This window comes from Nelumbo lutea, chromosome 2 (genome assembly GCF_056320005.1).
Source record: "Nelumbo lutea isolate HS-2025 chromosome 2, American lotus-T2T, whole genome shotgun sequence".
Lineage (NCBI taxonomy): Eukaryota > Viridiplantae > Streptophyta > Magnoliopsida > Proteales > Nelumbonaceae > Nelumbo > Nelumbo lutea.
The window spans coordinates 59,760,294-59,785,477 of NC_142685.1; the positions used below are offsets into that span (position 1 = coordinate 59,760,294).

At 37.5% G+C, this 25,184-nt stretch overlaps 1 long non-coding RNA gene across 2 annotated transcripts; it reads right to left on the bottom strand.

The window, feature by feature from the left end:
• Positions 1 to 337: 337 nt before the first annotated feature.
• On the bottom strand, positions 338 to 23,218 carry LOC148871020 (uncharacterized). 2 transcript variants are annotated; one of them, XR_016107339.1, is made up of 4 exons: positions 22,817 to 23,215; positions 22,385 to 22,689; positions 21,915 to 21,991; positions 338 to 737 (listed from the first exon to the last, which is right to left on the bottom strand). It is a non-coding gene; the product is annotated as an uncharacterized LOC148871020 (long non-coding RNA). The 2 variants fall into 2 exon arrangements; XR_016107338.1 differs by lacking the exons at positions 338 to 737; positions 21,915 to 21,991 and adding an exon at positions 21,640 to 21,914 and having other exon boundaries at positions 22,817 to 23,218.
• Positions 23,219 to 25,184: the final 1,966 nt, after the last annotated feature.

The following is a 25,184-nucleotide window of genomic DNA, read 5'->3' on the forward strand; positions in this document are numbered from 1 at the left end:
AATGGGTTGAACTTTGAATCGGTTAACAAAAGGGGAAATTTAAATTTGACCCAAAATTCAATGGACTTGAAGATCACAAATTGGATTCAAATCGTATGAAAATAGGATCGTATTCAAAATTAGTCGATTTCTCTTCATTTTTAAAAAATAAGAAAAAAAGTAATTACATTTTTTAACTTATATATAACAAATAAATATCAAATATTGAATATACTATATAAATTTATATAGTATAATATACACAACTATATTACATAAGTTCTGTATATTAAAATCAAATATTGAATATACTAATAGAACCCTTACTATATTCAAAAGTTGTCTGACAATTGATATCACCACTGAACATTAAACATTGACGAAAAATATTGAAGTGTCAATTGATATCACCACTGAACATTAAACATTGACGAAAAATATTGAAGTGTCTATTTTACCTTCATTGTTCTTCAGATGTTCAAATACATACCATGCCTTTTACAAGCTTCCGTTTCAAGCAAATACTTTTGGAGACCCCTTTAGGCGCTTCTAGAGCACACCTATCCTATGAGTTCCACATCAGGCAGCTGGTTTTAGATCGGACTGTGGCCGCATCCTTCTCGATTGACTATCCAATATTTGCTATCATCCTCTTGCTTCTTGGCAAAGACGGTCATGTCGCCTCCCTGTTTCCTCACCACTTGGCCTTGGAGGTGGTGTCTCAGTACAATGCGCATGGAGAAAGCGTCACCATCACCCTCCCATATAAACAATTGGGATAAGTAAACTACACTCCACCTCAGAATTCTGAATTCTAATGTATACCTATAACAATTCAAAATTTCAAACAATACTAATACTTGACTATATGGTTTTCAAAACTGGATGGCCGGACTAGAAAAACTGAGAATTGGTCTGACCGATTCTGTTTTACCCCATACTGTCTTTTTGGCAAAAAACCATAGGTTTAGTTAGCAAACCATTGACCTAGGCGGTCGAATCGTTCGAACTATTCAATATTTTTTGGTTGTTTTTTATTTTTTTTAAATATTTTATTTCTTTTGTCAGAACAGGCCATCCATTTGGTTCAAGTGGTTAGATCATTCAACTCAGGAACCAGACTTTTGGATAGTTGGTTGTTCGATTCAATTTTAAAATCCTTACCCGCTCATATATTGACATCAATTCCGAGCTGACACCTACATCAGGAGCTAAGATTTGTTGGGGTGGACTGAACAGTAAAAACCCCTTAGCAATTTTGCTGCCAACGTCGACATCGGCACTGGATGGCCTCAGCCCTGATGTCAGCTCTTAGGGCCCCACTCCCGTGGGTCCCACCTGGCGAAACTGGTTTCACCCACTTAAGGTAACCTCGTCTGATTTGATGATGCTTACACTGCCTCCCTTCTCTCTTAAGAAGAATGGAAAGTCTTTCACTCTTCAGTGTTCACTCAATTCGGTAGCCTTCACGTCGATAGGCTTCTTCCTAATTTCTGGTATTTTCTTTTCCCAGTCTTGGTCTCCTTTTCTTTCCTTTTTTTTTCCCTTTAAAGTGGTGGGTATTCCGTGGCCATTACCCAATGTTGGTCCTAACTACGATTTGGGCCTGATGGGTCCCAAGTACAAGCTATACAAGTTAAACCCAATGTGTTAGTTGTTGATCAATGAGGAATTTGGAGACAGGATTCCGATTCCATAGAGGAATATGGAATCAATGGGTTCCTTGTATTTTGAACACTTGCACAAATCCCCTTACCATATAAGTATATCTCCAAAATAAAAGAATTTTATCATACATTTTCAATTATTTGAACTTATATACATACACACACACGAAAGTGAGAGGTTTCACCATTTTTCTGGGTGAGCATCCAGGATGGAGATACAACAGTGGTGTGTTAAGGCATTTTTCCAGAGGAGGAGATCGGGGGAACCGTGAGCAATGGAGAGAGGGTCATGAAGGTGAAGGTCATGGAGAGAGAGAGAGAGAGAACTACCAAATAATTAAGAAACAGAGCAATAATGACTCTTTTCCATCATCTTCGTTCTGGTGGGATGTCTTAAAAAGGTAAAACAGTCACATGCAATCACGAGTTGGCAGAATATGATGGTGTTATAACAGTAAGGATACACTTAGTCAATTGTTAGAAAACTTAAGGGTACCCATTGGGAATATGCATACAGTAGGTGTATACTTAGTCAATTTTGCAAAACTCAAATGTAAGCAATTTTCAATTCAGTTAAACTTTGCGATGACAATAAATAAAGCTTAAGGACAAATAATCCCACAGGTAAGCATTTATCTATGAGAATACAACTTTTCACATGAACAATTAATTATACAATGTTTTATTAAAAGTAATATCTTAAATACTACTCATCTAACCTGAATAGCCAAGTAAGAAGAAAGGAACTTTCAAAAAGTATATAGTATACAAAGAAGTTTTAACCGTAAATATCATCTGAACCTTCATCAATCTACAAGTTACATTCATGTTTTTTAGACAACAAAATTAATGGCATCACAAGGCAATGCTACTTATACATTATCACATAAAACTCTTTTAAGTTTTAAAAATTATTTCCAATTGGTCACCCACCACCACGAATTAACACATTTCAAATGTTTATATAGAATTAGACCTATTCATGGGCCAGGTTGGGTCAGGTTTTGTCTTTTTATTAATAGCTTCAGGCTCGAGCCTAAGCTCAGCCTAACCATTGGGCCTATGTTTTGAGCCCGAGACTGACCAAAAATTTGAAAAAAAAAAGATTTTATTCTTTTTTATTCAATAAAAATCTATTAGATTTATATTAAAGACCTCAAAACCCAAAAATAATGACATATCTCACTATGACTTGAGCAAAGAGCAAAGGAACAAAGAGAAAAACATGTATATATTTTTATTATATAAAATATATTTTTGTTTGTATAATATTTTTCGAGTTGGGCTTGGGCTCAGGCAGAGCTTTTTTGAGAAAGCTTGAGTCTAGCCTAAAAAATGTTGGGCCTAGTGTTCTGGGTCCAATCCCAAGCCGAAGCCCATCGGCCTAAATTCATGTCAAAGTTTGACTTACAACGGGTTGGGCCCGACATAGCCCATCGAGCTACTTGACCCATGAACAAGTCTATATAAAATGGACAAAGAACTAGAATATGTCTTCAACTCACTTTGATACAAGTTGGACTATAAAGGAATTTATCTTATATAAAGGGATAATTATTAGTTACAACAATCATAGAGAAACTAAAATGAAATTCAAAGCCATACTACTTAATGAATAAGTATCCATACACATTTTTTATATTTTTCCAATAAATAAAAATGATATTAGTAATTAATTTTTCCATTGCAAGGTATACAAATCCAAGCCATATTATTTAACTCAATAGTAGAAAAAGTTGCCAATACATTGCTCTAAAACAAACCATATTTAATCATCACAGAAGCAAAAGTTCTAATCAACTCTACTAAGTTAAACTACAATTTCATCAACCTTAATGACTTATGTGAGTACATAACAAGCAAATGCGTGCTTGGTAAGGAATACATTTATCACAACCATACTATCAATTTTCAAGATAAAATAATAACAGAATAAACCACACTAAAAAATTTTCATTTCTATATAGATGTACTTGTATGTAGTCTTGATTGATGTAAGCACAATATACAAATTTAAATATAAAGGAAATTCCATGAAGAGAGAGTCACTATATGGACATCTCATTAAGTTGAAAAAACCAAATGGAATTGTTAGTTTTTTATTCAATAAAGATTAACTATTTAAAATTTTCTTTTAATCTTTGATTAGTTTAATTGGGTAATTGAATCAAAGACTAGCCACTTTAATTAAAATATTTTAAATGTTCAAATAAATTAATTGATACAACATCAATAATATGGGTCCCACTTTCAAATGTATAATAGAAAACTATTGATAGGTTGAAATTTTAGAGGGTCAATCGATCGCTAAAATACTTTGTCTCACTTGATTAAGACTTTAAAGGGTTGATCTATCATGTTTTTTTTTTTAATTTTTTAATTTTTTGTTAGTTCTTTATGAACTATTTTTTAATTTTTTAGGATAACTTTTGTCTTTTGGGACGTTTTAGGTTTTGGATTTTAGTGGGCCAGGACAAAGATGTTAGAGGGTTAGAGGTAGGGAAGGAACCAAGTATCTTAAGCACAAATTTTTCAAATCAATCCCAACAATCCCTTAAGCACAAATTATGAAAGAAGCATATGTACATTAATTAGATCCAAATAAATACACTAGTTAATATTTAATACAAAATATGCTTTACAAAACAATGGACTAATACATGCAAAATAAACTTGTTAAAACAATAGAAGGAATCTAAAATAATAAAAAAAAACGTAATAAAGAGGTCGTGCTTCAAGGTAAATATAACACCATAATATCATATAACTACTAAAAAGTAATACTATTATTTCCACTTGTAGAAAAATTTTTGTGATACATCACATTCAAAATGCACACAACTTGTTATTCAATCAATGCAATCATCATAGATATAATCAGTCTTCATGAACCACTTTGTTTAGAGTTATTTGCATAATTTTACTACGAAAACTTATATAATACTATTATTTAAAATGATCCTCTATCTCCATCTTATCAAAATTTCAAACTACACTATTTTGCCTTAGAAACTATAATATTATAACCATTGTATCATTAATGGAATCCAAACAATAACAAAAAAGATTTCTATTTCCTTTAAGTTGAAAATGTTTTAATCCGTTTATATATCCTTTCAAATTTATGCTACTTTCACTTTTTTCTTTTGCTTTTTTAAGCAAAAAAAATTATTCATTTACTCCGTGGGTGATATTTTGAACTTTGTAGGATCAGTTTGGAAAGAGTACAAATATAGATGTAAAACCTTGAATTTATTCTCTAAATACTTGTAGGCTTGCTCTTCCCATATTGAGCCTTACGATTTTGGGATGAATATATTGTCAATCTAGTGGATCACTTATCTAACTTCTGGCTTAGATTGACAATTTGATTTGTATCCCTGCCTCCTCATGGGTTCATGGAAGGAAAATCCCTGCTTGATCCAGTTAGAGAGAATTGAAAAGTGCCTCAGTAGTGGAGTTCAAAGCGTATTTCGTTGGTGATACTTCGATCAATTTGGTGGAAGAATGGTCAGCTTAGTGTTGGAATTGGGGTTATTAAAATTTCGAGGAGAAGCTCTGAGGTGTGTCTAAAGATATTGTCTTTGAAACGTTATTTGCCCCCACTCAGTTCTACTGAGTTTGTTGTTGGGTTACAAGCAAATCTGTTTCTAGGATACAACAAAGAATTGGGCGAGAATCTACCACTAGCAAAGTTGAAGAGTCTCCGAAGAAACCTTTTGTGAGACAGTAGCATACCAGACTAAGAGAGACAACGTGATTTTCAAAATTGTGTGTAAAATGTTTGATTCACGCTCCCTAAATAATCTAAGAAGAGTTATGGAGCAGAGGAAAGTGTTGGTTCAAAAAAAGGCTCATTGAAACAGTGATTGTTAAAAGGTATTTAATAGTTAATTATTGTTAACTTTGAATAATGTCTCTTAATCACACCCAATCGAATTGTGGCCGTTGAAACATCAATGGTCAAGTGCGAGCAAAGTGTGCCTCTAAAGCGCCTCATTTCACCGCACACACGCACGTGCACGCGTTGTGCAATAGCAAGCCTCCATACTCTCCTCTTTATTTTGAAGGAGTGTAAGTAAGCTATTATTTAAAAATCTCAAAACAAGTCTTGAATTTTCTAATGTGGAGCAAGTTAAAACTAATTTTTTGTAAGAGAAAAATTTATTTTTCAAGACATGTGTGTAGGTGTGTTTTTCATGTAATTGATCAATCAAACCCCATTGGATTTAATCTCTAATGAAATTAAAACCCAACACTTTGGAAGCCCAAAGCCCAAACCCCTCTCTCCATATCTTTTCACCTTGATTGCTGAAGTATTGGAGAGGCTAATTGAGAAAACAGATTCAAGAAGTCTTGCGAGGGGATGGAGAGATGGAAAAGACAACATTTCTATCACCCACTTAATTGAAAATGCATATTCAATACTGTTTTATGAGGGGGAGGATGTGAGATGGGCTAAAAACATGAAGTTGGTGATTCAAGTGCTTGAACAAATGTCAAATATGAAGGTGAATTTCGACAAGAGTTGTGTGGTGGGGATCAATATGGAAGAAAGACCTATATTGGAGAAGGATGAAGCTTTGGGTTGTACGGTGTCTCAACTCTCAATGGCTGCTGAACTATTTGGGGATGCCCTTAGGGATAACCTGAGGAAAGAGAGCTTTTGGAGCCCTGTAATTGATAGATATGCTAAGAAACTAGCCTTTTGGAAGAATTATTTATCTTTGGGTGGTAGAATTACTTTGATCAAGTCTACACTAACTAGTTTGCCTGTGTATTACTTATTGGATTTTAGGACCCAGTGAAGATAAGTAGGAGTTTGGAGAAGTTAATGAAAGACTTCTTGTGGGAACCAGGGAAAGAGAGGGGAAGGATTATAGGGTGAATGGGGAACTAGTCTCTAGGAGTAAGGCTGATGGAGGGTTAGGTTTAAGTAGCATTCAGAGGAAAAATGAAGCCTTGTTGGGGAAATGGTTGTGGAGGTTGAGAGGTGAGAGGGATAAACTGTGGATGAGGGTAATTTTAAGTATTCACGGTCAGGTAGATGATGGTTGGGATGCTGAGACTTTGGCAAGGTTTGTTGGTGCCTCTCCTTGGAAATCTTTACATGCCATTCTTCCTTTTTGCAACACATCAGATATGACCTCTGCTTTGGGAATCAGGTAAAGTTTTGGGAGCACATTTGGGTCGGTGAGATACCTTTGAAAGACCAATTCCCTTGTTTTCACTCTCCTGATTTAAGGGCAAGGTTGTGTCCAGTTTTCTAGTACCTTTTCAGTCTAATTTTGGGTTTGATTGGGATGTGGGGCTTAGAAGAGGCTTAAGGGACGTAGCGGTTGAAAATGCCATGAGTCTGGTTCAGATCTTAGACTGGGTGGTGTTGGATCCCTTTGAGAGGGATAAGAGACTGTGGACCCTAACTCCCTCTGGAACCTTCTCTTGTGCCTCTTTTTTCAAGGCCCTACTGCCTTTATCCAGTCCATTTGCACAAAACTTTCCAGTTAAGGATGTTTGGGGTGAACCGATTCCTCCAAGGATTGGAGCCTTTTGTTGGGAAGCCTTCCTTGGAAGATGTAATACATGTGACATACTCTGAATTGGTGCATTCTTTGCAAGGGTAATGGTGAAAGCTCCTACCACTTATTAGATTCCTGCCCCTTTGCTACTGATCTTTTGGAATGGTTTTTTCCACTTTTGGTTGTAGGTGGACCCCACCACCAAACATTCAAAGTTTGTTTAGCCCCTCATTCTTTGGTTGGCCAAACAAAAGGGAAGGATAATGTGGAGATGTGTGAGGGCTGCTGTTTGTTGGACTCCTTGGGAGGAAAGGAACACCAGAATTTTCTTTGAAATTTAAAGAAGTAAAGAATGCCTTATTGAAGTAGTAACGGTGAGGGTGGTACATTGGCTGAAATCCTTGGACCTGTTTGTTGATATTTCTACGGATATGCTGCTGAATAGCTAGCTGGAGGTGGCAAATTTTGCTCCTGCTCGCTCTTTAGTTTGTCCTTTGTGGTCACCACTAGGAAGTGGACTTATAAAGCTAAACTTTGATGGAAGTAGTGAAGGAAATTCAGGTCCATTGGGTGTAGGAGGGGTTTTCAGAGATGAGGATGAGAAGGTGCTCGCTTTGTATTCAGGTTCGATTGGGTTTGGAGTCCACTTGCATCCAAAGAAGAGGAAAACCAATTCCAAAAGAAGGCCAAACTATTGCCTCTCACCCCTGTTTATCTCTCTTTGGAGCATTGTAAGTAAATTCTTTTAATCTAATGAATTCCAATTATTGATAAAAAAAAAAGTTACTATGTGGAAGAATGATGTGCTAGAGGGGATTGAAGAGCTCATTAGAAATTTTACAATCTCTATAAAATTTAAACAATTAGAGGATGGGTTTGAGTGGGTGCTCACCAATGTCAATGGACCTAATGATTATCAGGAAAGGAGGAAATTATGGGAAGAATTGGGGGATATTAGAGGGCTTTGGGAGGGTCTTGGTGTATTGGAGGAGATTTTAATGTATTCCGGTTCACAGTTGAAACTAATAACTCCATACAAAGGGTGACAACCAGCATGAGGAGGTTTAATAGTTTGGTGGACACCCTCCAACTCAAAGAGATCCCTTTAATGCATAGTAACTTCACTTGGTCGAACCTCCAAGCTAACCCAGTTTGTTCCAAATTGGATAGATTCTTGCTTTCTTTAGATTGGGAAGAACATTGGGGTAGATTGATCTTGAGACACTAAGGAGTGCTGGCCCTACTCTGATATGGTTTGAAAACATGTGGCTAACACAACCGGATTTTGTTCAAAAGATTAAGGGCTGGTGGAGGGAGAGTAACCCTAGAGTGGAGTGGAATTTGGTAGAGTTTGGGAGGATAGAGGAGAGGAAGGATACTCTTGTGCACTAAATTGAGGAGATTGATTGAAAAGAAGAAGATGGGAGTATAAAGGAAAGAGATAGGAAACAAAGATGGAATTTTAGCAAGCAGTTCGAGGATATCTTGTTCAAAGAGGAGATTAGATGGAAGCAAAAATTGAGGTGTGAGCGGATCAATGTTGAGGCACAAACAAAGGGAATACAAGTGTACAAGAAAAGGCCATGTCAACCTTTAAAGAATAATTAACAACCAACCACTAGAACAAATTAAATAACAAACTAGACAAGTGGACTAGACACGTGGAGAGGTTGGTATAACAGAATTGTAACAATAGTGTATAAATAACAACAGTGTTATAACAGAAGGAATTATTGATTTGGAGAACATAATCGACTACATGGAAGGAGAAATGCAAAGAATATCAGCTGATGTCAAAGAAATCAAAGAAAGCTTTGCATCCTTGCTAGAACGACTGGCATAGGCACCACCTGCGCCAATTCAGGAAGAGCGCAGTGACACCAGTCATCGAAGTGGATCAAGAACAACAAGAATTGAGTTTCCCATCTTCGCAGGGGGGATCCCAGTTTCTTGCTTTTGTGAACAGAAAGATACTTCAATTACCACGACACACAAGGACTTGATCGTGTTCCACTAGCTTCTGCACAATTGGAAGGAGAGGCAATCATCTGGTACTAGTGGTACCGGTGACAACACCCAAGGGCCACATGGGTAGACTTCATCGATGCCTTAACCATGCGATTTGGAGTCTCGGCTTTTGAGAACTATGATGAAAGCCTCACTAAGCTACGATAGACCGACTTCGTCCAAGATTATCAGATGGCATTTGAAAGATTGGCGATGCGCGTGCAAGGCTGGCCAGAAAACGTGCTTGGCGGCAGTTTTGTTGGTGGACTCAGGGAAGAAGTGCGGCTGGAGGTAAAAGCCATGCAACCCATCACCGCTCTTGAAGCAACAGCATTAGCTCAACTACATGAAGACAAAATGAGCCGGGCAAGAAGGATTAGCCGACCTCTGGGAGCTGCAATCAGACCAGGTATACCAAACCAAGAACCTCGAATCTTGGGTAAACCAGAGCCCAGATCAGGATTAGGAATCACAAGCAAGGATGCCAACTCTGGTTCAGGCCCCTGCTCAGCCAAGAGGTTAACCTAGGCTGAGATGCAAGCCCGACGAGAAAAGGGCCTTTGCTACGCATGTGGAGACAGATTTAGGCCGGGCCATCACTGTAAGGTCCCTCAAGTTTTCTTCCTTCAACCTGAAACTGAATATGTCGAGCAACCAGCCGACATTGAGGAACCAAGGGACAACCAAGAATGGGTACAAGGGACAAAGGAATACCTGGAAGTATCCCTGCAAGCCTTGACCTGTCTTGCTTCTTCTCAAACTATGAGAGTAACCAGACTGATACATGGGTGCCATGTGTCAGTTCTGATAGATAGTGGCAGCACCCTCAATTTCATCACCCAAACATTGGTCAGACAACTAGGGGTTCCAATCCAACCATGTGCAGCCTTTCGGGTGCATGTAGCTAATGGGAGCAACCTGGTATGTGACAGTACATGCATAGAATTAAAGATAAGGATACAAGGACATGAGTTCGAGGTGGATCTGCACCCCCTGGAAATCAATGGAGCAGATGTAGTTCTCGGAGTCCAATGGTTAAGGCAACTAGGGCCGGTGATATGTGATTGGTCCCACCTTACCATGGATTTCCAAATGGGCAGCTCACTGGTGCATATTCAAGGGTAGCGGTCCAAGGGTCCAGGGCCTATTAGCATTGCCTTCCTAAGGAAACAAGCAGCAGACACAGCCCACATCATTTTAATGCAGATAGAATCCCACAAAAATGGCCCCATTCTATCCCAAGAAAGTAAATCTGAATAGAGCCGCACACATCTACAGCAACTACTTCAGAAGTTCTCAGTGATCTTCCAAGAACCTAAGGAACTACCAGCGAAGCATGCCCATGATCATCGCATTCCATTTATGCCCGATGCTGCACCTACAAATGTGAGGCCCTATCATTACCCCTATTTTCAGAAACTAGAGATTGAGAAGCAAGTGCAAGATATGCTTGACAGAAAAATCATACAACCCAGCCAAAGCCCATTATCCTTGCTAGTATTACTTGTGAAAAAGAAGGATGGGACGTGGCGGTTTTGTATAGACTATAGGGCCCTGAACAACATCATTGTGAAGGATCGATTCCCCATACTAGTAATTGATGAACTGCTAGATGAACTTGGCAGGGCCACCATATTCTCTAAACTAGACCTGAGGTCGAGATATCATCAAATTTGGGTCCATGAGGGAGACTGCCTTTCGTACACACGAAGGGCATTATGAATTTCTGGTTATGCCGTTTGGGTTGACCAATGCGTCAGCTACATTTCAAGCCCTTATGAATGACATATTTCGACCCCATTTGCACAAATTTATACAAATCACCTTGGAACTGCTAAGGACTTATAAGCTCCTTGCAAAGGAGTCAAAGTGTGTATTTGGACAAACACAAGTACACTATTTAGGGCACGTGGTCGAGAATGGCACTGTAGCAGCAGACCCAGAAAAGATCTCAAGCATGATAAATTGGCCCCGACCTCAAAATGTGAAGGAGTTACGAGGCTTCTTGGGTTTAACAGGATACTATCGGCGATTCATTAGAGGGTATGGACTGATTGCTGCCCCCTTGACAAGTTTACTTAAGAAAGATGGGTTCTGCTGGACTAGAGAGGCCCAACAGGCCTTCGAGACACTCAAGACAACTGTCTCATCCCCACCAACGCTCGCACTTCCAGACTTCTCAAAGGACTTCATCATTGAATGTGATGTGTCAAGCCAAGGAGTTGGTGCAGTCCTCACGCAAGAAGAAAGACCACTAGCATTTTTCAGCAAGGCAATGACCGCACAGAAATGGGCCAAATCAGTATATGAATGCGAATTGATAGCAATTGTTCTCGCAGTTCAGAGGTGGCGGCCATACCTCCTAGGAAGGAGGTTCACCATACGAATTGACCACTAGAGCCTGAAATTTCTGTTGGAGCAGTCTGTACTATCCCCGGAACAACGACGATGGATAGCCAAATTACTTGGCTACAATTATGTCACTAAATACAAGGCCGGGCACACTAACTAGGGTTGTTCATAAGAATTCCCAACCCGACCAACCTGGACCGACCCAAGCTGAGTCGGTCGGGTTTTCATTTGTACTGGTCGGTTTCGGGTTGGGCACATACAAAAACTGATATCTCGAGTCGACTTTCAGTTTTCACATAAGAAAATCAAAACCGACCCGACGCGAACCTAATTAGTCTTTCTTCTACTAGTTTGGTAGTTCCTACTTCCTAGTTTGAGTAGTTTCCTAATTCCTACTAGTCTTCTAGACTTCTACTAGAAATAGAAGGCCCATTAGGCAATTACAATTAGAATTCAATTAATTAGGTATCCTTTTTTAGTTTTTTACCTAGATTAGACAATTACAATTAGAATTCAATTAATTAGGTGTCCTTTTTTAGTTTTTTTACCTAGATTAGGCAATTACAATTAGAATTCCTACTAGAACTAGAAGACCCATTAGGCAACTACAATTAGAATTCCTAATTTCCTACTAGTCTTCTAATTCCACTTTTGTCTTCTCTTAAAATCTTCTATTCTCTAACTTAACTTGGATGATCCGCCCCCCTCAACTCAAGTCCTCAAATAATTCAGAGTTTATTTGCCTTTGTATAGGAGCAAAACCAAAACCGACCCAACCCGACTCAAACCGACCAGGTCGGTTTGGCCTATCAGTGGGTCGGTTTCGGTTTCCACCTCTGGTAACCCGACTAGGTCAGTTCGGTTGAGAAAATCCCATGAAACCGACCCAACTTGACTCGTGAACACCCCTAACGCTAACAAGGTGGTAGATGCACTGTCACGCCAGCCACAACTATTTCCATTACTTCTCACGGGCCCTACATGTTCCATCATGGGTCAGCTAAGGGATGAAGCTGAAGGGCACCCACAACTGTGCAAGCTATGTTCACAGATCCAAGAAGACCCTACTAGCCACCCAGGGTACACAGTGGAGAATAAATTGCTACTGTATAAACGCCGAATGGTGATACCACAAGATTCAGCCCATATTTAGCAGCTTCTGGAATTGTTCCACTCATCCCCAGCAGGAGGGCACTCAGGGATCCTACACACTTACAAAACACTAGCCACCCAATTCCATTGGAAAGGCATGAGAAATTCGGTCCAAAAATTCATAGCCGAATGCGTCATTTTCCAGAAAAATAAGGCGGATACCCAGTCTCCAGGTGGGACTGCTACAACCACTCCCAATCCCTACACAGGTGTGGGCAGATATATCCATGGACTTTATAACGGGACTCCTCCTTTCCTATGGCAAGTCTGTCATTCTCGTAGTAGTTGATAGATTCAACAAATACTGCCATTTTCTCCCTCTGCCCCACCCCTTTACAGCCTCCATGGTGGCTGAGATTTTTACTAAGGAGGTGGCATGACTGCATGGTACCCCCAACTCTATTATCTTAGACCGCGACCCTATTTTTATGAGTCGTTTCTGGGCAGGACTTTTTCGACTACAGGGAGTGAAACTCTTCAAATCTACCAGCTACCACCCTCAACCGGAGTTTGGAAACCTACCTAAGGTGCCATGCAGGGAAAAGACCACGTCAGTGGCTCAAGTGGCTTCATTGGGCAGAATGGTGGTACAATACCACGTATTACAGTGCAACTAGAATGACTCCCTTCTGGGCTCTATATGGACGAGACCCACCTCCCCTACTTCCATATGAGAAAGGGTCTACAATAGTAGCCACAGTAGAAGACCAACTCCTCCAGCGAGATCGGGTGTTACAAGACCTCAAGTCCCACCTCCAATGAGCCCAACAATGGATGGCAGGCTCCTACAACAAAACACATAGGCCTGCGCAGCACTAGATTGGGGAGCAAGTCTTCCTTAAATTACAACCATACAAGTAGGTTTCAGTAGCAGGCCACTGGTGGAACAAACTAAGCCTAAGGTACTTTGGCCCATTTCAGATTGTGGAGCGTATAGGGTTGGTGGCATACAGGCTTGACCTCCAATCAACATCAAAATTACACCATGTATTCCATGTATCCCTACTGAAGAAATGGCCAAAAACAGATAATAGATTTCAGGTGGATACGCAAAGGGAATCACATCAAACCAGAGGCCTTTGTGGTATGGTTAGGTCTCCCAATTGAGGATGCAACTTGGGAACCTTACTTAGAGTTACAAAATAGATTCCCACATCTTGACCTTGAGGGCAAGGTCGAATTCAAGGGAGGAGGGACTGTTGGGACACAAACAAAGGGAATACAAGTGTACAAAAAAAGGCCACGTCAGCCTTTAAAGACTATAACTAACAGCCAACCACTAGAACAAATTAAATAACAAACCAGACAAGTGGACTGGACAAGTGGGGAGGCTGGTACAACAGAATAACAAACTAGACAAGTGGACTGGACAAGTGGAGAGGCTGGTATAATTGAATAGTACTTTGGCTCCTCTTAATATTCTAAAAGGTATTTCCTTAGATCCCTTTAAATCAGATAGAAGGGTCTGGACTTTATCAATCTCTGGAATTTTTTCTTGCGCTTCTTACTTCAAAGCTCTAGCCCATCCATTGGGTCAGTTAGGGCAGCCTTTTCTGGTAAAGGAAGTCAGGTGCAAACTGATTCCTCCGAAGTTTGGGAGTTTCTGTTGAGGCCTATGAGTTGTTTATCTCCCCACAAGTGTGTTCTATGCAAGGCTGAAGGTGAGACTGGTTGTCATTTACTAATCTCATGCTCTGTTACTAATCACATTTGGGAGTGGTGTTCATCTTGGTTTGGGTGCAGATGGTCTCCTCCACCAGATGTACAAAGAATTTTTGCTCTATCCTTGTTTATCTGGTTGAAAAAAAGAGGAAGAGTTATGTAGAGATATCTCAAGGCTGTTGTTTGTTGGACTATTTGGGAAGAAAGAAATTGGAGGATTTTCTCAGATAGGGAAAGAACACTGCTAGAAATTATGGAGCTGATTTAGATCAGAGTGGTACTTTGGCTGAAGTCTTTGGCTCTTTTTAAAGACTTTTCAATGGATGATTTGTTCAGAAATTGGAAGGAAATTTCAAGTTCAGCTCCAGTTAAAGACACATCCTTACCCTCTCGGACTCCTAGTGGTTTTGTCAAACTTAATTGATGGAAGTAGCATGGGTAATCCAGGTCCATTAGGTATTGGGGGTGTCTTAAGAAATGAGGAGGGAGTGACAATTGCTCTCTTTTTGGGGCCAATTAGATTGGGTGATTCTCTTAAAGCTGAGATTTCAGCTGTTATTGAGGAAACTCAAAGGGCAATCAAACTGAATATCACCAAATTGGTCATAGAAGGTGGTTCTAAACTGGTAGTGGATTGGTTGAGAAATGATACTGCTAATTTTTGGAACTACAGCAATGAGAGGAAATTTAATTGGTTAACCAAGAATATTGAGGTGAAGATTAGTTGGGTTAAAAGAAGTGCCAACTCCTTTGCTGATGGGTTACCTAAACAAGGGGCATCTAGGAACTCTTTGTTTTGGGCCACTTATGCATTTTTTTTTGTTTTATTAGTCACCTTTTTAAGAGATATATTTTTTTTTTGTTTTTTTAGTCCGTAATTTTATATTAAATTTTAAAGGAGATAGACTATCAAGTACCAACAGCTCAGCCAATGGGCCAGATACTCAATTTAGTATCGGAATTCAAACGTATTAATTAATAAGATCATAAACAATTGCCACACAAATTGAGGTTTAAAGGGTGGTCTTTGGCCATTGGATCAGCCAACCAGCTACAATGTTGTGTCATGTATCCGGGCATCTCCATGTGCCTGCCTGCCCTGCGGACTGCAGCATTCTTCTCCTACTCCACTATCCTCTCTTCCTCTCTGCTTCTCAACTCTTAGCATCTCGTGAGGATTCCTACTTCATCAATGAAAATGAGGACTCACAAGCCCATCAACCCAAACTTTATGTGCTTCGAAAACCCAAGGCTCCGCCAAGCCTACATCGCCTTGCAGACATGGAAGACAACCATCTTCTCCGACCCTTTCAACTTCATTGCTAACTGGAATGGCACCGGTGTCTGCTCCTACGGTGGCATCTTTTGTTCTCCATCCTTCTTCAATTCCTCCGTCACAGTAGTATCTGGCATCGATCTCAACCATGCTGACGTTGCTGGTTATCTCCCATCCAAGCTTGGCCTCTTAACGGATCTGGCTATTTTCCACCTCAATTCCAACTGTTTCTCCTCTCCTAGTTTCTCTAACTTGTTTTTTTTTCTTCTTCTAACAGAGCTATCTTTTCTCAGTACTCAGCTAAACTTATTGGCTTTTAGTTGGGTTATGGTTTAAAGCAAGATAACCAAAGCAAGTTTTTACTAGGCAACTCAGATCTGAGTTATGACTCCACTAACAAGCCTCTCCCTTCTCTATAGCAAAAACTAAATGTGAATTTATGTTTCATTTATGAATCTTGTGAAGCAAAAACTAAACGCTAAAGCATTAGTCAAGTAGGAATCTTAAAAGCACAAGGGCCAATTTGTGCTTGAGGCGCAAGGTGAGGCGTGCGCCTTTCTGAAGCAAGGTGAAAAATTACAAAAAGAAAAGCTAAAAATTAAAAAAAAATTCAAAAAAATGCCAAAAATTTATAAAATGCAAAGAAATATTAAACATAACGTTAATAAAAAAATATAAACTTAAATTAAAAAAAAACCTGTTATCTAAAATCAAAATACATAAACGTAACATGTAAAGCGTATTCAAATGAAAATTTGAAAGTAAAAACAAACATATAAAGCATTTTCAAACATGTAAAACCCACAATCTTTTTTTTTTTTACCTCAAGTGCATTTTTTCAAGAAGCTAATGTTATTAAGCATGTAAAGCGTATTCTATGAGTCGCCTTTGTCCCACACCCCTCGAGGCAAGTCCGAACAAGAAGACTATCCTCATCATCATAGTCTAGAGAGAAAGATGAAACTACTCTCCCTCTTCTCACCATCCTCACGGTCATAGTTTGGAGAGAAAGACAAAACTCTTTTCTCTCTTTACACGGTCTTCATCATCATAGTTTGGAGAAAAAGACAAAACTACTCTCCCTTTCCTCCCACCATTACTGATATCTAGGTTTTGTCACAGAGAGAGAGAGAGAGAGAGCTCCATCATCATTGGAACTTGGAAATCAGAACCAAAGAGTGAAAAGGGTGTTGAAGAGAAGAATGGAATGCTCTTTAAATCAGGGGCATTTTGGTTCCAATAAAGACATTTTCTTGTCGTTCACTATTTTTGCTTTTTTTTTTTTGCAAATGTATCCAATTTTGTCAATATGCAAAACTTTATTAATTTTTTTGCAAAATCCCAAAATTATATGACAGTTTAAATATTAATCCTTAAAAATATTTGTTAATATATATGTTTTTTAAATTTTAAAAAGACATTCTCTTGTGAATAGTATATTGTTATAAAATGATAAAAAAAAAGATGCTTTTGGCATGATTACAATGTTTAAATATGGCCTCTTCACCCTCTTCGGATAAATTTTAGGGTTTTAAAATTATTATATAGTAGTTGCATATGTTTTGTTTATAAATATTGCTTTGTTATGTTTATTTAATATAAAAGTTATAATTTGCATATTGTTGGTATGAAAATTTTAATAAATTCTAATGCAGCATCATTCACTCAATCAAGTTATTGAGTTTTTATTTTCTTGGGTAAGACTCATTTAGGGAATCATATGGATTGTTCCCCTTAATTACATCTCCACTTGAAAGTAGAGAACACCTTTTACATCAAGTGTACAAGAATGAGAAGAAAGAAAAAGAAAATACAAATGAGAAACTATACAGCAATGCATTTCTCTTTTCTTTTTAATACAAGGAAAATTTCCTTCTCACTCCTTTTTTCACAATAAACTGTAACCAATTAGATGAAATGCTGATTGTAGATAGCCTTAATTGTTGGAATTTTGCATACCAAAAGGGAACCGTAGTCAACCAAATTGAATATTTGATTGTAGACGATTTTCATCCCTCTGCTCTTCATTTTCATTTGAAGGGTACCATAATCAACTTTCAAGAATTAGACTGTAGATGGTTTAATGCCTAACTTTGTCTTGAAAGAGGGACCATAATCAACCAAGTAGAGGCACCTGGTTGTAGATGGTTTATTCCCCTCTACTCTTCATTTTCATTTGAAGGGAACCATAATCAACTTTCGAGAAATAGTCTGTAGATGGTTTAATCCCTAACTTTTCCTTGAAAGATGAACCATAATTATCCAAGTAGAAACACCTTGTTGTAGATGGTTTATTTCCCTCTATTCCCTTCTCAAAAGTGAAAATAAAAGAGAGAGGAAGAAGGATACATAGATATATATATATATATATATATATATATATATATATATATATATATATATATATATATATATATATATATATATATATATATATGAATTATTCACAGAGAGGACTTTCTTTTTTCTACCTGTATTGGTGAGACTTTTCCTTCCTTGTGAAGAGTCTTTCTCTCTGTTTCTAGCTTCCCCTTAAGGAGCTTAAATAGGGAGTGGGGTAGTTATGTAACTACCCCCTCCTCGGTGAAGGACACCTGTCCCTCCCACTTAAAGAGGGGGAACTCCCATACGGGATACTTTTTTATAGTTTTAATGATTTGGCTAGCAGACTAGCCAACCACTTATTTGGGTTCTAATTTATTTAAATATTATTTGGATTAAAAAATGCCTTAAACACATATGGATATATATTTTTTTGATTGATTGATTTACATATGAAAATTCTTCTTATTCTATTAACGATAAGTTTGAAAGAAACCATGAGTTTGAAGAAAAAACACAAATTATTTGAATGATTTCTATGTACAAGTAAATTGAGAACTTTACATTTAATATAAATTTTTGATAAGTAGGACAATTTCATTAAGTGAAAAGAGAAAACCTTAACAAGCCGCAAGGACAAGAGACAATTAGCATTTCATGTTGATAACTTGATACTCATGTAATTGGAAACATTTTGTGGCAAACTAAGAAATATTTAGACATTTTAAACCATTCATACATGATGAGGGTTTTGAATGGTGGGATAGTTAATTATTCATGGGTATTCAGCTATCAATATGGTTTAGCACATCATTAATGAGGGTTTTGAACTAAGGTAGAGCAAAAGATCAAAAACGGTGGTGGTTGCATTACCAGTGTTTAGAAAACCAAACCGAACCCTCTGGTCGAATTCGTTAAACCATGACCCCAGGTCCTGACAAGTTTGGTCATACCCCAAAGCAGGTGAGCCGGTCCTGGTTTCATGAAATAGCCCGGGTCTATACATAAGTGAAATTTTAAAATGTTGTTAACAAGATTTGAACAAAGGACCACTTATTTTCATGGATTATTTAATTACCACTAGTCCACCTCTTTACTTATGCTAATTAATGACTATTTATTGTATAAATTACATTATTATGCATGTATTTTAAAGAAAATGCAAGTTAAAAGGCTTGAACCCTAGTCATTTGCTTTAAAAATTAAGAAGCTTACCATCCATCCACAATATTTAAGTACATTAAAAATTATAAAATATATTATATATAATATTTATGTGACCCGTAGTATATATATGTATATGCCATGTCATCACGGTTCGACCTCCGGTTCGATCTGACTATGCCTGGTCCATTTCTCTAAACATTGTTTATAACTAAACTTCTCCTGCCCCTTCTTAAACCCTTTAACTGCTGATTCTTTTCTGTTTTGTAGAGAAAAGATAATGACAACACCAAGAAAGGAGAAAAAGAGAGAGGCTAGGAGAGTGGAAAAAGCCGAAAAGGCTGCAGTGTTGGATAAGGTCATCATCTTTGCCTTGTGATTGTGGTTCATTACTTGGTTTAATCTACATTTCAGTTGTTGCTAAAATGTTTTATCTTTTGCAGAGTATTGAGAAATAATTGTTAGAACGTCTTAAGAAAGGAGTTTATGGTGACATATACAACTATCCTCTTAAGGAATATAATAAAGTTCTTGATATGGAAGGACTACAGGCTGCTAGTGAGGATGAAGAGGAGGAGGTATGGTCATCAGAAGTTTCTTCTGGTTTTCCTATTCATGATCTATAATGTGAATACTATCGTGTCCTATTCTGACATGAGCAGGAACCTGAGCTAGAATATGTAGAAGGCTATGAGGAACTTGAAGAAGAAGAAGATATGGAAGATTTTGGTGGCCATGCAATTGATGAGTCTTTGAAGGATGATGATTCAGGTAATGCAACATCTTTTATTCTTATTGCCGATCTCATCATCATTCAAACATTATCCTAACTATATGTGATCCATTGTTAAATTATGAATGCTTAAACCATTTCTTGCTACTTGGACCTATGTCCTATTTGGTCTTATAGCCCATTCAACTTGAAGCAGATCACTTCTTATGGGTGTTGTCAATGGTCTTATGCACATGACATCCATTGTAAGTGTACTTTCTCTCATTTTGTCACCTATTGGAGCCACTTTTGGGTTCTTTTGAATGACTTCATTTCTAACCCTATTCTTTCTAGTTTTTCCACTCAGCCATCTCTACATACACGTTTTCCCAACATTTTGCTCCACATAGCATACCTAGCCTTACAACTATTTTTAGAATTTTCCTTTTAATTTAACTGATATTCATCTATCACATAAGACTTCCGATGCAGCCTTCCATTTTTTCCCATCATGCTCTAATTCTATGGGTGGCATCCTCCTCAATCTATCCATTGTTGTTCATCCATTCATTGCAATAAAATATCTTCTTATAAGGCAATGAAAGTTATACAATCATTATTTTTTATACGGGAATTAAGAATTTGAGACCCTAACATAAACTTGTTCAGGGTTGCCTCGAGGGTTGTATTACAAAGGCTACTCATAGAATAATGAATGCAATATGTTTTACATCACATTTGCTATTTGAAGCAATGCAATTAAGGAAAAAAGAGACAGTGGGTTTCACATGCTTGAAAATGCTTTATATGTTTGTTTTAATTTTTAAATTTTCATTTGAATATGCTTTGCATGCTATGTTTATGTATTTTTATTTTAGATAATAGGTTTTTTAGAACATTTATTTTAAAATTTAAGTTTATATATTTTTATTAACATTATGTTTAATATTTTTTGAATTTTTTGCTTTTTTTTTTAATTTTTGGCACTTTCTTTCTGATCGTTTTTTTTTTGTAATTTTGTGCCTTGCTTGAAAAAGAATGCGCCTCGCCTTGTGAGGCACAAGGGCCAACTTGCGCCCCAGGCGCAAATTGGCCCTTGGGCTTTTAAAACAATGGGTCTCCAATCCTAAGTGTACGGTGTACCCTGATTTGCACACCTATTATTAAATTTACATAGCATATATTATGTTATAGTCCTACTTATTTAAAAACATCCTGTTTCTAAGTTATTTGTTGTCAAACTTTACTTCACTTTTAACCATTCATTGGTTTATCAATGAAAACAATGTAATCATCAGACAACATACGCAATGGGACCTCCTCCTGAACATGCTTGGTCAATTGATCAGTGCTAAACAGGGGCTAATTGTTGAACCTTGGTGAAAACCCATCTTAACTGTAAAATAAGAGAATTGGAAAATAAATGGACCAAAGTAATGGTGGTTTTGATGTGAGGCTAAGTCAAGCATCTGCATTAATTACCCTGATTTTGGGTTTTTCTTTGTCCTTTCTACAAATCTGAGAGTTCGAAGTTGGAAGGACCGATTGGCTCCCAATCTCCCATCAACTAATCTGTAACCAGCCGATTAACATTCAAATGTAACAATCAATCCCAGAACCACAAAGACCACCGCACCGTCCATGTTAACTTGCAGTATTTGTAAAAAATTTCATTACATGCTAACTTGCGGTTTTTGTTTTGATGCTATTACTAAAGTAAAAAATTTCATTACATGCTGATTTGATTCTATGTCGCTTGTGGAGAATTCTCTTAGGCAATCAGGATAAATTGATTTGAACTTTGAAGCATTATTACAATTTATAAAATTAGGGATAATTTTTAAATTTTTATTGCTGCACAAATTTGACAACAAGCAAGTGAATATATTGCTGTTCAAATTTTTTATTTCCGGACTTAAGAGTTCCAGAAACACTAGATGGGACAAATGCCCCCTAAAAAAGTCCTTTCAGATAGAATCGATCAAGGTTCCACCCTTCCCTAGAATGGAAAAAGGTTATGCTGGATGATATTGTGATCGAACATTGGTGAAGATATTGGAGTTGAAGAAAAAAAAGTCACTGTGAGAGATGGAGACAAATACCTGAACATTGACAAGAGCTCCATTAGAATTTTCTCATTTAGCTCCTAGAAAGCGACTTATTAAAGATTTGAAAACAGCTGAACAAAGAGAAAGCATTGCCTATCAGAAGAAAGGAGAAAAAAAAAAGAGGTGAAGAGAGAATGTACAGTACAGCTAGAGATAGTTGTCAATGGGTCAAGTTCCAAACCAATAGAACTCAGTTCCAACCCAAACCCTATAAGGAAGTTCATGACCAACATCAACAATCCCCTCACCCAAAGTATTAAAAAAAAAAGAGCAAGAAGTCAAATTGTGGTGACTTAAATTTCATTTTCACTTAATAGAACTAGAGGATATTATTGGCTTGGACTGATTTAAAGGTAAAGACAGATTGAAAGGTCAAGCACAAGTTCAGGATCTATGCTTCTGAGAAAGCAAAAGATTTGCCTCTTTGAAAAACAAGTAAAACATCAAAGTTCTCTAAAATGTACCTGAGTATGCATTTCTGGATTCATATTAGAAGACCATCCATCCTCTGATGGTTCAGGAGCATCAAAGAACTCATAAGCCACATCATTAAGTACCAGAAGACTTGCAGATTTTGAAGATTGTTTTTCCACCTCTTCTTTCATCAAATCAACTTCCTTGGTCATAATATTCTCTGATGATGTCTGGACTTCAACCTTGAGATCCTCTTTTTCATTCTGAGGCAATCCTATACATTGTGTCAACTCTCCTGATGAGAACTCTGTGGAGGGGTAATTTCCTACTTTGGCTTTGAAGAATTCCCTCAGTGCTGCAGGCCCAAAAATCATGATGCAACTCAAGTAATGCCCTGAAACTTCATGAGCCAAAAACCTAGAGGCTAGGAAGAATGAAAAGTGGAACTGTGCTTCATTAATAAAGAAGAAGAAGAATAGTACCAGCAACTCTAGTCTCCCAAGCATTCGGATGGTTATTGACCGTGCAGATGATGTGCGTATATAACACTTCTAGAACCTCCAGTTAATGGCAAGCTTGTGCTTCCAACATATTGTTTCCCTTGGTTCACTGAAGAATTTACGTATCCTCCATCTTCTACAGATTCATTGAAGCTCGAGCAAGCTCAGTTTATTATCGAGCTCGAGCCGAATCATGCTCGAATATATAGTTTTTTCATTCGAGCTGAACTCGAGCCTGTATTTCCAGTTTGAATCAAGCTTGAGCCTTGTAATGTTATACCGACCTGAGCTCGAATACTCAAATATTCGGCTCAGTTCGGCTCGAATCCACCCCTAGTTAGGGGGCTCTGGCTAAACAAAAAAACCTACTGCGTCAGGAGCGGCAGATACATTGGTCGGCCACAGGAAATAAATCGTGAGTCCTTCTCACTAGAACGCTTTATAGGAAATATAGAGAGAAGAGAGTTCCCTCGTCGTTTTTGTTGGTTTGTTCTTTGGCCCCTTCTTGCAGTATAGCTTTGCGACAACCTATCTCTTGGACTCAGGTAATTATTGCCCTTCTTAATTCGTTTATGTTTCCTTGTGTAGGATTACCTTGTGCTTCTGCAACTTCTTTTTATTTGTATCTTTTTTTTGAAGTTATTTTTCCATTTAAATATTTGAGATTGTGTAACTTTCATTATTTTTTATATGAATACAGTTTATGTGAAGGCTTGACTGTATCGGACTTGCACCCATCTGTGGTTTGAAAAAATCCCTCAAAGAAACGATTTGTTTTTAGAGGAAAAATTTGTGATTTATTACACTAATTTGCATACTATTTAATTTTTGTCACGTATCCCTTTTAACTTTGAATCTTTGATTTTGTTTATTCAATAATTTTAGTTTGCAACTGTGTTACACAAGAGCCAATAGTGAATGCAGAGCATTAGAAAGTCAGTTAGGTTGTTCTGCTTCTTTTTTTTTTTTTTTCAATTAACATAGTTTTTCCCCGCAAAATAAACACCGAGGTGATCCAGAGCAGTGGACCTCGCCGGTCACTCAGCGCCTATGTAGTCCATGTAGGTTACCAGCTCAATGCATTGCAAAACATACATGGCAGTATGGATATCTGATGCTCTATTGTTTATTATTATTATTATTATTATTATTATTATTTTTTGATCGATATCTGATGTTCTATTATCTGAATATACTGCAGTGTTTGCATTCTAAAACGGTGAAGAATCAAGATGGGGGTGGAACAAGAAAATGCGACTTCTGACAAAAAAATGCCTCTAGTTGAATAGGTAAGAATATTTCCTTTCATAGTTTTCTGTAAAAATTATTTCTGGTTAGATGGTGGTTCTAAGACCTTTTGTTGGGTTCAAAATTGAAATCCCAAGAGGTTGAGGGCTCAGGGGAACATCATCCAACTTGAACATTTGAATGCAACAAAATGATCCCTTTGTATATACTGGCTAAAATTTTAGGTTGGAGGTGCTGCCCAAAACCCCACATGGACTTATTTGAACTTGCCTCAAAAATTTCCTAGGGTTAGGAATTCCAGATGTTTAAAATGACACTAGCTACTTGAAGTAACACTGCTAAGAGACAAATAAACACCTTAAAAGTCTCACATACATGGACCATTGAGTGCTTGAAAAACTTTTCTATGATCTGCGTGTGCTTACTTTTACTTCCACATTGAAAATGTGGCTGACCCCATTAAACAGAATGGAATGGTGAAACAGGATTCATGTAGCCGATCCCATATAGTTGGGGATTGGGATAAGGGATGATGATGATATGTTTTATATGTTATATACTTATGTATTTTAATTTGTTCCAATAGTTTTTTTTTTTTTTTTTTTTTTTTTTTTATGGTAGGTCAACACTGTGTATTTTGTTGTCATAATGATGAATCTTTAGTTCATCTTTTCTTTTTCCATCCTTTTTGTTATGTCTATTTAGTTTGCTTTCCCCTTAAATTTTCGTTGCAAATCTATGAACTTTGGTTCTGTAAACATTATTTTGTTAGTGTTGTATTCCATTCATTCTATGGAAGAGAAAAATATGTTTCTCAGTTGGTTGTCTGTTATTTGTTACCATATTTGGCGTTTAAGGAATGCAATTATTTTTAGAGAAGAGCTTGTGGACTTCCACAAATTGTTCTTCAAAACTCATTATTTAGTATTTGAATGTAGCTCTAGTATGGGCCTTGAATATCTCTTTCCTTCTCTTGCTTTGGGTCTCCTCATCTTTCTTATCTCTCTAATAATTAGATGTCTAACTCTACGATCATTTTTTGTGATGGTGGTGTTATTAATGAGTTTACTGGTTCTTTGTGATGGAGGTCGAGCTTTTTGCT